This window comes from Tenrec ecaudatus, chromosome 17 (genome assembly GCF_050624435.1).
Source record: "Tenrec ecaudatus isolate mTenEca1 chromosome 17, mTenEca1.hap1, whole genome shotgun sequence".
NCBI lineage: Eukaryota > Metazoa > Chordata > Mammalia > Afrosoricida > Tenrecidae > Tenrec > Tenrec ecaudatus.
In genome coordinates, this window is record NC_134546.1 from 27,380,416 (window position 1) to 27,394,523 (window position 14,108).

Sequence of the window (14,108 nt, forward strand, 5' to 3'; positions counted from 1 at the left end):
AAATAAAAGTCTGGTTTTTTTTAATCCACCTCATAGCATTCCACTTCTAGATATACAGCCTGAACTGAATTTAGAAATACAAGCAGAAAGTATAGGCCTGGCTTCAAAAACTAACCAATATGAATAGTTAAATAAACATGGAAATGCCTTTCCTTGTTTTTCCCAACTGCCTATTCTTGACCCTCAATCCCTTAGTGTTTAGTCAGTCCCTCAAATATACTTCCAACTCAATTCTTTCCACCTTCGGACTCTCTCAAAGGCTTAACCTTCAGTTGGCCCCCAGATGCCCTCCTACGTGACTCACCTCCATAACCACCTATGATTTCCACGCTACTGATGCTCCCATCATGCACACCCGCCCACAGCTCTCGCCTTCATGGTCTGTTCCTCTTCTCCAAGGCAGCGCAGGCTCCAAGCTCTCTTTTGTTCTTTGATCTTCTGCAGCAATTAGGGAAGGAACTAATGGGCCGTGGCTGTGAGTGGGAGAGTGCTGGCCAGAGGCAAGCGAGCCCACAGAGAAAGCCTGATGTCCTCTAACTTGCTTTGATAGAGCTGGGCTCGAGTTGCAGGTGAATCACAAACTCTCAATAGCAGTAAACTCTAGTCAAAAATAGTTCAATATTATTGTGTTATCCCCACATGGCCCTTCCTTTAACTGTGGTGCCTGTGGCATGCCATTTAATCTCCTCGACGTCCATTGGCGACAAGCTCCTTTTTTTTCCTTCCAATCATTTTATTAGGGGTTCATACAACTCTTATCACAATCCATACATACATCAATTGTGTAAAGCACGTTTGTACATTCATTGCCCTCATCATTCTTAAAACATTGGCTCTCTACCTAAGCCCCTGGCATCAGCTCATTTCCCCCATCCCTCCCCGCTCCCCTCCCTCATGCAACCCTGACAATTTATAAATTATTATTTTGTCTTATCTTGCACTGGCTGACGTCTCCCTTTGCCCACTTTTCTGTTGTCCGTCCCCCAGGGAGGAGGTCACATGTAGATCCTTGTAATTTGTTTCCCCTTTCAAACCCAACTAGTCCTGAAGGGACCAACCACCCTGGATTTCCTGCGTTTACCAGTTCCTATCTGTACCAGTGTACATCCTCTGTTCTAGCGAGATTTGTAAGGTAGGATTGGAATCAAGATAGTGGGGGCCGGGAGGGAGGAAGCATTTTAGGAACCAGAGGAAAGTTGTATGTTTCATCTTTGCTACATTTCACCTTGACTGGCTTGTCTCCTCCCAAAGGTCCTTCCATAAGGGGAGACAAGCTCCTTTGTTATCACAGATTTTGAAAGGAGAAAACTGAGGCTTAGGAGGAATACACACTCGCTCTCATTACATGTACTTTTTAATATTTTTTAATAGGAAGACTCTCAGAATTCTCCAGCAGATATCCATCCTAATTCCTAGGTCAGAATTGGATCACATACGAGTGTCCAGTAACCAGCCATGGGCAAAGGGGAATAGGACAGACTCTGTGTTGCTTACTCTCACTGTCCTTCATTCCACAGAACTGAGTCCACTGCTCCTGGGCACACTGACAAAATCAAACCTCTTGCCAAGCTCCAGATGGCACAAGTGGTTACTGGCCTAAAACTTGTGGGTCTGAGTCCACCAGGGGGTACATCAAAAGAGCCAATTCACCTCCACTAGCCTGATAGTTTCTGGAACCTGCCAATCCACTGGCTGTTTCTTTGGATTGTTCCCCTTGTAGACACGTGCCAAAAATGGGATCATACACGGTGTGATTTTTTTGGAATTCGACTTCTGAATGATCACTACCATTGGATCATGGGTGGGGAGATGGGGAGGGAGGACAGCGACTTCGCCCATCGCGATTCTGTGTGTGTACATGTAGTACTGTTCTCCTGGGGGTTCAATAGCTGATCGGGGAAGGCAGAGAGCCAGAACCTGCATCCAAAATGCCCCTGGATGAATTCAAGCTGCCAGTCTTTTGGCTAAACAGCTGAACGTGCTAATTTTTGGATACAACGCAGCCCTGCCTAACCCGGAGCACAATTAGACTCTATTAGGGAAGGAGCCGTCCTTGGCTGCTAGGGAGCTGACTCATGGTGGCTCCTTTATGTTCCACCACAGCTCCAGTCGCCTCCACTGCCCTGGACCCTCCGTGTCCTCTGCATTTCCAGACTGCACAACCTCTAGCTCCACTCTCCGACAACACACTCCACTGTCTGCTTCGAAAACACTGCACAGTGCAGACAACAATGTCTAATATGTAAATGTTGGACATTTTCTATCAGGTGGACAATGTGTGGGTCCAGTGCTGAATGCATTGCTTCTATCCTCAGATCACTCCATTGTGAGAGGGGAAAAGAAAACATCACATTGCCTTTCCCGCTGTGAGGGGGTTCAAAATATTTATGGAAAAATCCCCTGAACTTTTCCACCACAAGCTTTCTGAAGCCCAGTCATAGGGTCTGTTCACTCTGGGTCAAGTGAGCCTTTCCAATGCCCTTTCTGCGTTGCCTCGTACACCTCTGCTTTCTCCTGCGAGACTTCTCTCTCTTCAAATGCCTTCTGCACCGACCTCAGGTTTCCGTCAGAAGAGTCTCTGAGAATGAGCAAGGCTATGGCATTTTCTCTCTCTCCCATTTTCTAACCCACTAAAATACTGACACACAGAAATCCAAGTTGTGATTTTTGTTGATATTTTCTAAATTATTCAGTGATTGTGATGAATGATACCCTGACCTGGGTCACTGAGAATTTGTACGATTGGGACGGTCCTGTGGAGGCACTCTGACTCTAAATGTCAGGGAATTGGGACATGCCTCATAAAGAGGGTAGTTTATTTTGGTGTAACACTGGGTTTGCCTTGTTTGTGTTCTCACAACCATCTGCTTTGTCTGCTGGGGACTATGTAGAAGCAGAGAAGTCGCTGCCAACTTCCAGCTCCACAGTTCTGGCCCATTCATGTTTCAGGAATCATATTTGCCCTCTTGCTGCCCGAACATTGAGCTGTCTTTCCATAGCCTCCAGTTGCCCTGACTCCACTAATCCCCTTCGTGCTTTCTTTTAAGACATAAACGATGGCTCTGCTCTTACATAAATGCACCCATTTTTAGAGACGTGCTTTCCCTTCTAAATCATTCTCCACTCCTTATAGCCTCTAATCCACAGGATCATATTTTCAAGGCTAAAAGGATTATTAGAAGTTATCTTGGCACCCTCTTCCATTTTATAAATGAGAGCCGAGTGAGGCGGCGTGTTGCTAGTCACACTGAGCCTGCATGCCTTTAGAGGCTGTCGGCTCCCCAAATCCGAAAATGAGTGGAGTGGGGACAAGGGCCGCTGGAATAAGCAGCAGAGGAGGAAAGGAGGCCCACAAAGGAAGCAGGATGGAGAATGGCCGCCAGGAACAAGTGAGTATCAGGGGTTCTGGGTTTGCTTGCTTTGAAGACAGAGCCTTCTCTCACAACCTTGCCTCACAATCATGCTCAGCGCGTAATCACCACCTCCACCTTCAACTTGGGGCTGTTTTTAAAGATGCTGGAGGTTAGACACAAGGTCAGTGGTATGAGGTCAGCAGTTCAAACTTACAAGCCACTCTGTGAGAGAAAGATGAGGCTGTCTGCTTCTGTAAAGATTTTGACAACCTTGCAAAGCTTATGTATTATCGGATCACTAGGAGCCAGAAGCTCCTCAATGACATGGGTTTAGTTTTGGGTTTGGGGCCAGCACTTCATCCTCTAGAATACGCAACTATTTGCTGAAAAACTCAAATCAACAGGAAACATAAACTCTCAGTTAGATTCCTTTACCCATGTCTCTGGATGCAGTGTGAACAAAATTCACATTTCAATAGTGTGTGAAACAAGAAAAGCTCAGCTCACTAGAAACGCTGCCAGGATTCTCACGGTACCAAGCGTGGCCGCCTCTTTGGTCTGCCCTGGAGCTTTGTTTTCTCAGATTGAGGATGAACTTGGTAACAAACTTCAGCGCCTCATCAGGAGAGAAAAATTGACCTACTTTCTCTAGTTCGTACTACAAAGCTCCATCGGCCTAGTGTCAATCATGTGCCCACTCTTTTAGAAAGAAGCACAAAGTTGAGGTGGTGGCGATCCTGAGATCGGTGGGACCTCAGCAGCTCCCGTTGCTGGCCGAGGGGTAGCCGGGGCTAGCGAGGAAAGGGGGTGAGTGGGTAGGGTCCAGAGCAAGTCAAGGGCAGCCCCATCAAGTTGTCCCCGGGTTCATGGAAACCCCACGTGCTGCAAATTAGAACTGCTCCCATATGGTGTTCTTGGCTGTCACCTTAATGGAATCAGTTTGGGCTTTAGTTCACTGACCCACTGGGCAGATTCAAACCACCAACCTCCATATTGGCAGCCAAGAGCAAATTGCTTACACTACCCAGGTTCCTTGAAAAACATATAAATATCTATGAATCGACGGCAGATGACACAGCCAAGTCATTGGCAACAAATCTGACCTAGGGAGATAAGTATGCAAATACAACATTTTTAAACATATTATTAGGGATTCATACAGCTCTTATCACAATCCATACATACATCAATTGTATAAAGCACATCTGTACATTCTTTGCCCTAATCATTTTCAAAGCATTTGCTCTCCACTTAAGCCCTTTGCATCAAGTCCTCTTTTTCCCCCTCCCCGCTCCCCCCTCCCTCATGAGCCCTTGATAATTTATAAGTTATTATTTTGTCATCTCTAGAGGATCTTCTTTCCACATCAGCACAGACACAGAATGTTTTCCTTAAACTGGTGACACTTAATGCAAAATGAGCTTTGTCTGTCTGTCCCTGCTGTACTGGTCACGACTTCAGTCAATGTACAATGGAGCTTCAAAGAGTTGGTGGGAAAATTCTTTTATTTTTTCACTGCACTTTTTTTCACAAGCTTTTTGAAGACCCTCAGTATGTAGCTGTGGCTAGATTCGATGCAGTTGGCCTAAACCTAAAGGCCTCTGAATATGGATACGCACAAAAAAATGTATCATGTCAAATTCATAAATTTTATTCTTCCATGCATTAGAAAGCCCAGTTCAAAATAAAGGAAAAAAATGATTCCATAACAATAATATGTTCTAGAGATAGGGGCAACTGCAACCTTGGTTGGGGAATTTTTTCCCCCTGATGGTCTTATGCTCCTATGGATACTGAAATAAAATGTGTAGCCTCTGCCACTCCGGTGGTACCCATTGAACAATTTGAGCTGTATTTCCCCAATTATTTAATAAATGTCAGTAAGAGTATCTAAAATTGACTTATCTTTGCATGGAAAAAAAAGGAGAACATGATTTCCTTTTACAGTAACAGATCAGACATTATTGGCTAGGACTCCTAGTAGCTGACCGTAGTATCAAATATTGCTGGTTGAAGCCAAAGGGGATTTATTAGAGAGCATTAAGTAGCATACAAATGTTCTGGCAATGCCAGGGAGAGAAATGTGTGTTGTATAGTCCAAAATAAAATCAGTCTAGAGAAAATCACCTCCAGACTATGGAATATTCTAGCAGACAAGTCTGGTGGTGAGAAATTGTACCACTGGGCATGCAAGGCCTTGGGACCTGAACCAAGGCCAGGGTTACCCCCACCTCCTCCTGCTTTCTCATCTTGCTGTGTCCTCAGCTTGTTGTGTCAGCCTGGGAGAACCAGGCACCTGGGAAATTCCTATCTCTACGGTCTCTGAAGTACACAGAGTTGTGCCTAAAAAAAAGGAAGATATTGAGCAAGGTGATCTAAAGTCTCTGCCACTGCAATTTGTTGGCAATTTCCTCTTATCCTTAAGCACTGGTATGGTTTTCAACGTTAGTGCACTTAGATCTATGTAGATGGGGTTAATTTTTATGTCAATTTGGCTAGGCTCTAGTATGCAGCTATTTAATCAAACACTAATCTAGCGGTTGCTATACTGGAATTTTGTAGATATGGTTACGAATTGCAATCGGTTGACTTTAAGTAAAAGTGATTATCTTTGACAATGGGGGTGGGCCTTGACCAATCATGGGAAGACCTTATAAGAAAGGGTTTCCTAGAGAAGAAGAAATTTGGCTTCCACATGGCAGCATCGGTGTCTACTGATTTTCCACTCTGCCAGTCTATCCTGCAGATTTCAGACCTGCCAACTTCCTCAATCACCTAAATGCCAATATAAGAACATTGGAAGTAATATAGAAAATGAGTTCAACAAATAAATACATATATCATATTTGCTTTGTTGGTCTAGACAGCTCTGACTAATACAATCGATCTAATACAATCGATCTTGGCTATTTAATGGTGGCTAAGATTTCCATAGTATGTAGGTATCATTATTCATTCAATATGTGTCTGTCAATATAAGCTATTCTGTGCTGCATAGGAGGAGCCCTGGTGGGGTAGTGGTTATGCTGGCCTGTGATCCACATGCTGTGCTGTTTGAAACCACCAGCAACTCTGCGGGGAAAAGACTGGGCTTTCTATTCTCATAAACAGTTACAGTCTCAGAAAACCCATGGAAGGTTGCTATGAGTCAGCATTGACTTGATGGCAGTGAGTATGCTATCATAACAAATAAATTAAAAACTCTCAGGTGCTGACAACATAAATGCTTATTTTTTATGAAACTCTGAGATGAATAGGATAACCCTCTCCCTGCTGTAATTATGCCATTTGGGGCACTTCTACCAAGACCCATAGAAGAGGAGAAATGAGGGAGATGCTCCAGACAGACTGCCTCTGGACATCATTGGCCAGAGGGTGCCGTGGCCCAAAGACTGGAAAAAGGAGAGAAGAATATGAAAAATTGACCAGCACTAACACATTCTACTGTATAACTTTCCACTTTTGAAGGATGCTTGGTTTATTTCTTTTCAAATTTTTATTGGAAGAAATGAAGAAAATAAGAAGAGACGTATGAGAGGAAGGTGGGAAGGAGAACGTGTTCTTTGTAGTATGATTTTATTCCTGAAGGATAGATTTCCAAATGGAATGCTGAGGCCAACTGTCTCTGCACTTTAATTTTAGCATATATTTTGCAAAGTAATTTCTAAAACTGTGTAGCAGTTTCACACCCACCACCAGTAAGGAAGTGCTTGTTACTACACACACACACACACACGCGCGTGCACACACACACACACACCAATCTGGTGAGCAGATGCTGCTGGTTACTTGCAGTGACATGCAGGAGGGGGTTTGGACTGCACTGGGTGACACGTTCAGAAGGGGTGTCTTTGGAATGTTTGTGCTGTGTTTTCAGCAGAAACCTTGTACTTTTAATTAAAACAAACCTTTAGTTAGATAGAATAACAAAAACTATTTTTTGTTCAGACAAACGGAAGCGTATGTAATAGGTACCTAAAAGTCTATGCTACTTTACATATTGATCCTTCTCAGGCTCTCCAGTCAGAGATGTCATCATCGTCCAGCTCCCATGGTGTGTTGAGGCATTTGGATTAGATGCATGTGTTACAAGCTACACTGCTGTTCTCACGTTACCGCTGGTGTTTATCACTGGTTTGGGTAACATTTCTGGTGTTTAAGCTATAAGATTTTGCTAAGTATTATTTGTGAATATAAATGAGTCAGGTTTTTTGTTTGTATATAAAATGAAATACATTATAATTATGTTGTAATTCAATGTGGAAAAATTATAAAGCAAGTTTGTAGTTGGAACCAGGTCATCTAAGAAATAAGACATTTATCAATTTACAGCTATATTTATCACCCGTAATTGCATGATTGCGTTTGAGAGTAAACATTACAAAGGTTTCGGTGTAGTCTGATCCGAGAGGAGACCCACGGGCTGGGGACTGCCACCCTAAGTTGCTGCGCTGAGACCCTGATCCTAGCACCACCACTGATAACCCGCTGCTACAAACCATTGAGTTGATCCTAACCCAAAGCAACCCGGTGTGCAACAAAGCAAAACTCTGCCAGTCCTACTGCTATTTAAATATTACCAAGTTTTAAAAGCTGCCCATCCTGATACATTTTTAAATTGTACACTTTTTTTCTCTTAGCAAAGTTTCACACTTCTTCACATGCTTATTGTTGAAATGTTTCCTTCTGGGATGTTGTGTTGTTCGGTGCCTTGAGTCAATTTCGACTCATAGAGACCGTTTGCACAACAGAACCAACCACTCTCCGCTCCTCACAATTAGGGCTGTGTTTGAGTCGATGGTGGCAGCCCTGTGCCATCCCTTTTGTCGAAGGTCTACCTCGTTTTTACTGCACCTCTATTTACCAAGCCATTCTCCGGGATGGCTTTCCCTCCTGAAAGCGAGACAGGAAGGCATGCCATCCACTTGTTAAGGACCATTCTGGCTGCACTTTTTCCACGAGAGATTTGTTCATTGTTTATAGAAGTCTGAGGTACTTTCAATATCCTTCAACAACACCATAATTCAAATGCATCAAATCTTTTGCAGTTTCTCTTGTTCATTGCCCAACTTTCTGGAAACTAGATAGACCATTGGGTTTGTTATTGAGACCATAATCAATGCATATAATAACTTGGGAAGGAATTATCTGTTTGTCTGTGAGTCTTCAGGCTTATGGGTCTACTCTTTATCTGAACTTTCAATAATTACTATTTTTATTAAACAGGTCATCCCCCATTCTTTTCATTTATTCTAATCACGCTTATTGATTATTATAATTATAATTGCTCTTATGATTGATTTTTTAAATTTCTGTTCTAACAGATTGTGTTACTCTAAAGAAAACTCATTAAATTGCACATTCATCATGCATTCAGCTAATGATTATTATTGTTTTCTATTATTTGTAATAAGTTTGGTCAACAAGATTGTACACACACATAGTACACAAAGAGTTATTGGCTTTTTCAAGTACTCATCTCTTTTCGAGTAATTTTTAAAGTTTATATAGTACTAAAAATATCTTGTTTCTTCATAGTTGTTTTTATTATTCTACTCTAATTTTTATTTACTGTGTTACTATTTTAATCCTTTGATTTTAACTTTGAACTCTTAATTTTCTTCATACATTTAGTTTCTTTTATTTTTCCTTACATTAAACACATATGATTTTCTCTCTTTTGTTAAATATTTAAGCCTTTAAATTATACTTATTTGTACATTTAAACTACATCACATAGATCGTGATGAGTATTCTTATTATTTTTAATCTCTAGTTCAATCATAATTTCTCTTGATTTTTCTCATGGATTCAGATATTATATTTTAAATATTTTCTTATTCATTAAAATTCTCTTGTTTTATGATTATGCTTAAGTTTTATTGTAGTTATCTCTTTGTTGAAGTGCTATTGATTTAATTTTATCTGTTCTGGTCTTTAAAATCTGTAAAAGGAGCTCTAGTAGTGTAGTCACCACTAGAAAGATGAGGCTTTCCATTCCCATTGAGTGACAGGTTAAGAGACACCCAGGACCAGTTCTACCCTGTCCTTATAAGGTTACTATGAGTCAGAATCCACTCATTGGCAGTGAGTTTAGGTTGTCGGAGTGGTATACTGATTAAAGATCTCAGTTAACCAAAGTTATTGCTCCAAACATACCAGTCATTACACGAGATGTGACAGTCGGCTTCTGTATATTTTGAAGCCTTGGCAATCCTAAGGGACATTTCTTCTCTGTCCTATAGTATCTCTATGACTCTGAATTGACTTGATGCCATATCTTGAGATATTTTAGTGTATGATCTTTTTCATTGATTTCCACAATTTCTACATGAACTATATATAGTTTCTTATAAATTTTGTTTTTCATTTATCTATCACATTCTGAAAGAAATATATTGAATCCCTATACTGCAGTATTTTTAAAATAAATTTCTCCCCGAATACCGTGTCAGTTATCAAGTTTAAACAAAAACCACACTAACTGCCATCAAGTCACATTGCCCTTTCATTTCAAATCCATTTTTTATTATTTGTGATACTAGAGCTACCTCCTACAAACATACTGCTTTGACACCTAGCCCAGTGTTAAAGTTTGCCAATAGAGGATGGTAGAGGGACACTATGGGAGGAAGGGGCTTCTCTTTCTGAGCATTCCTGGATTCTTCCTACTCTGGCACTGGGCCCCGCCCCTTACCCAATTTCCACACCACTTCGCAAATATCTCTCAATTCTCAGAGATGCTCCAACGGACTTCCATTGGGTTTCAGGAATTCCTGAGACAGCTGTAAAGCAAACATCGGCACACCTCACGAGCAGCATCCTCGGTTTGCTGCCTTGACTAGGAATGCCTTGGTGAACTCTGCACGGTGGAATATGGACACACCCTTTCCGGTGCAAGGTCAAGCTCAGGCGTGTGTGGAAGAGGAGCCCTTTAAACTTGCTCCTTCCTTGGATCTTCTGCCTCGGTCCTCTACTGTTATTCACGTGTTCTGTAACGCTAACTCTGCTCTCTAGTAATAATACATGGCTACATAACACCTGCACACTTTAAAGACTTAAATTCCACCGCTCTCATCCAAATTACTGAAGGGCTTCTATCTCCTTACCAAAACGTGATTGGTGTCAAGTATGTTTTGCTGTTTTTAAAAATTGTGTCATGAATGAGATATTTCTGATACAGTTAGGGCTTTAAGAGTTTGATTCTTATATTGATATTAATCTAGCCACGTATATTATTGTATTTACTATATATACATCCGTGCTTTCATTTTATTTATTGCCTTTCTATTTGGGTAAACTTTCTTGTAAAAAGTGTCTGTAACTAGACTTGATTTTTACATTAGCTATCTTTTTTCCCTAGGAACTGATTTAACAGAAATTTAGGAAGTAGGCAGCTTTAGAAAGACAGACATTTGTTTTTCTATAATTCAAAAACTTAAAATGCCAAATTCAGAATTGGGCTTTATGGGCAAATCCTTCCTTATCTATTTCAGCTTCTAGTCAGTAAGCCTTGAAATTGCTGGACTTGTAGATGTATCTGTTTCTTTCAGCTGTCTTCCTTTTCCCCTGGGTGTGGATTCTATTAGGTATAGGACCCACCCTATACTGATATGACCTCATTCCCATAATGAAAGCCTTTTTCCATACAGAGTTTATGATACAAACAGGGATTCGTGTTTCAGCTCATATTTGAGGGAGACAACTCAATTCATACCAAAATGAAATTTACTGCCACTGCCAATTCCAGGGTATGATAGGACATGATAGGACTGCCCTGTGGGTTTCCAAGACAGTAACTATTTATAGGAGTAGGAAGCATCATCTTTCCTAATGGAGCAGCTGGTGGAATTGAACTGGTGACCTTATTTACAGTTGTCAGCCCAAACACTGCACTAGTATGCCACCAGGACTCCCTAGCCTAGGAGAATTCAATATATTTATACATCTTGTAAAAAGTGATGTGATTGCTCTCATGCTTACTTAATTTTGTTTACTCTTCATTTTAATTTGTCTTAACTTAGATTTTCCTAATGTCACCGATGTGAATAAGTTGTTATTGTACTGTATTTTGTTTTTAATTGCATTCTCAAAAAATAATTTGGAAATTATAATACATTTCTCTATTTGCTAATTTAACATTTCATCTTTTTAGCATAGATTTCAATTTTAGTATAATCCACAGTTTATTTAAATACAAACACTAAATTTCCTAGTAGTTGAAACCTATTTTTTTCTTATATGCTTTTCTGAGGAATTGTTGGGAAACAGTAAAACGTTAAGGTCCCTTGGAAAGTTTTCTCTAGCTTTCCTATCCTCATATAGAAGGGACCCAAATATTCCGGGAGGTCTGCCTACCCAATGATATATACAGTGGATGTTTTTGCCTTAAGGGAATGGTGATGGTTGAATCTTAATTAAGATATAGTTTGGAGTGGATAGGATCAAGGAATAAGGGTATGAATTATGTGCAGGTAATTTGAAGCAAAAGGAGCTTGATAGTGCAGTGGTTAAAGTACTCCTCTGTTAATCAAAAGGTCAGTGATTTTAACCTACAACAGCTTCGGGGGAAAAGATCTGTACTCAAGTACCAAGATAACGGTCTTGGAAATGCTATGGACCAGTTTCATGCTGTCCTCCAGGCGTGCTATGATGATACTTGACTTGAAGGCCACATGTTTAGTTTATTTTGGATGGAAAAGTCAAGGATGCCCATAGCCTGGTCTCAGATACAGTCATACTTCGCAATCCTATTGAGTGGGGTCATGTGACAAATTGTAGCCAAAGACTTTTGCATTGTGATGTGTACCGCTTCCAGACCCAAGCATTGCCAGGCGAAACTCCCCAGAGCACTCTTTGCCTCAGCTTCAGTGGTGTGGACATTCTAGGGTGGCACCACTTGACCTGGGGTCTTGAGTCAGAAAAGAGGAGGTGAAGTCACAGAGAAGTCATACAGATCACCCTGGATGAATTCTGAAATATGCGCAAAGAATAAAGCTTTGTGGTTATAAAATCTTAAAGGAGTTCTGATGATGCAGTGGGTTATGAATTGGCCGGACAACCCCAAGGTCAGTATTTCAAGACTGTCAGATGATGTGCAGGCTCAAGATGAGTGCTTCTCCTCCTGTAAAGATGTATAACCTCAGAAACCCACAAGGGCGGTTCTAGTCTGTCCTATGGCATTTCTAATGCATCAGCCTTGACTTCAGGTTGTTGTTGTTGTTGTTGTTAGATGCCATCAAGTGATTCTCAACCAACAGCAACCCTGGCTCTAACCGAACACAACACGTCTGGTCCTGCACCATCCTCACAATTGTTCCTTTGCTTGAGCCCATTGTTGCAGCCACTGGGTCCATCCATCTCCTTGAGAGCTTCCTCTTTTTCACTACCCCGCCACTTTATTAGCACGATATCCTTCTCCAGGAACTTGTCTCGCCTGACATGTCCAAAGTGCCTAAGACAAACCTCACCATCCCTGCCTGAAAGGAGCACTCGGGCTGTACTTCTTCCAAGACAGTGGGGTTTGTCCTGTTATCAGTTCATGGTGCTTTCCGTATTCTTGTCCAGCACCACAAGTCAGATGTATCATTTCATTGACTTGATGACAGTGAGTTTTGTTTATAAAACCTTAGATTTGGGAAGTTGCTTATTCCTGAACAATGTAACTTACCCTATGTGTCAGTCTGGGTACTTTGGAGAAACAAATCCACAGAAGCTCATGTATAAGTGAGAGAATTTTATATAAAGGTTAAGTGCACCTCAACAAAATATCCCAACCCAGTGCTTCCCAAGCCCACAAGTCCAACATTAACCCATATGTCCGACACTAATCCACAGAGTCCTCCTCCATCTCACAAAACACACACTATGACACCAACTGCAGGAGGAAAGCCGAGTCAGTGAATGTGTAAGCATCTCAGTGCTGGCAGGGTCTCCCCACGGTGGCTCCAGCACCCAGAGCTGCATTAGGGTAGGTCCATGTGGCTTCTCCTTGGGGATGTCTTGCAGGAAGTGAGCCTTGCCAACTGAAGCAGGGAACTGGGTAAGGTCCAACCATCAGAAAGCAAGAGACCAAAGAACTAGATAGGCGAGGCTCATCACGCCATTTATGGCTCCGCCCTTCAATTAACCCCACGTGTTTATCGGCCAGGTTGGCACAATAAACGTTAACTATATCACCCTATTAGGTTTTTTAAAATGAGAAATACTTTTTATCAAGAGACTAAAGACAGAGCAACTATTGGGGAAAACAAACAAACTCTTTAAAGAAAAGGCCCTGGTCATCAATCTCTTCAGTAGACTATCTCTAAGGAATTTTGTTCTTCTAATGAAGCAGCAAAGTTTGGAGACTGGTTAAAGAATAAATTAATAAGTATATGCTCTATTTTCATATTTGTAAGCACAGAGTGCAAGAAGCAGGATGCACGGAGATCATGGATCTGAGACTGGGTTGGCTTGATTCAGAGACTGACTCTGCCCCTTCCTGGCTGAGCTACTTTGGCCAGTTTTCTTAAGCATCCTGGGCTCCAGTTTCTCTGTCTATTAAAAAGGGATCTCTTAATATATATATCTCATGCAATTACAAAAAAAACCCAAATTAGTTAATGTATGACAAGGCCTTAGAGCAGGGGTCCTCAAACGTTTTAAACAGGGGGCCAGTTCACTGTCCCTCAGACCCCTTGGAGGGCTGGACTATAGTTTAAAAAAAAACTCTGAACAAATTCCTATCCACACTGCACATATCTTATTTTGAAA